Source organism: Bison bison, unplaced genomic scaffold (assembly GCF_000754665.1).
Source record: "Bison bison bison isolate TAMUID 2011002044 unplaced genomic scaffold, Bison_UMD1.0 scf7180017864331, whole genome shotgun sequence".
NCBI classification, from domain to species: Eukaryota; Metazoa; Chordata; class Mammalia; order Artiodactyla; family Bovidae; genus Bison; species Bison bison.
In genome coordinates, this window is record NW_011494903.1 from 384,216 (window position 1) to 384,943 (window position 728).

The window sequence follows — 728 nt, forward strand, 5'->3', positions numbered from 1 at the left end:
ATTGACTACACCAAAGCCTTTGACTGTGTGGATCACAATAAACTGTGGAAAATTCTTAAAGGGATGGGAAAACCAGACTACCTTACCTGCCTTTGGGAAACCTGCGTGCAGGTAAAGAAGCAACAGTTAGGACTGGACATGGAGCAACAGACTGGTTCAAAATTGGGAAAGGAGTACATCAAGGCTGTATATTGTCACCCTGCTTATTTAACTAATATGCAAAGTACATCATGAGAAACACTGGGCTGGATGAAGCACAAGCTGGAATCAAGATTGCTGGGAGAAATATAAATAACCTCAGATATGCAGATGACACCACTTTTATGGCAGGAAGCGAAGAGCCTCTTGGTGAAAGTGAAAGAGACCCTAATGCTGGGAAAGATTGAAGGTGGGAGGAGAAGGGGACAACAGAGGATGAGACGGTTGGATGGCATCACCAACTTGATGGACATGAGTTTGAGCAAGCTCCAGTAGTTGGTGATGGACAGGGAAGCCTGGTGTGCTGCAGTCCATGGGGTCACAAAGAGTCGGACATGACTGAGCGACTGAACTGAACTGAATGAATGGGTGTTAAGTTTTAATAGTTACTTTTTCTACAGCTAAGATGATCATGTGGTTTTTCTCTTTTTTAACTACTAGTGTGGTGAATTACATTAACAGATTCTCTAAATCACTCTTGAAATAATGGTATAAACCCTATTTGTTCATATGTTTTAAATGTGAGGGAA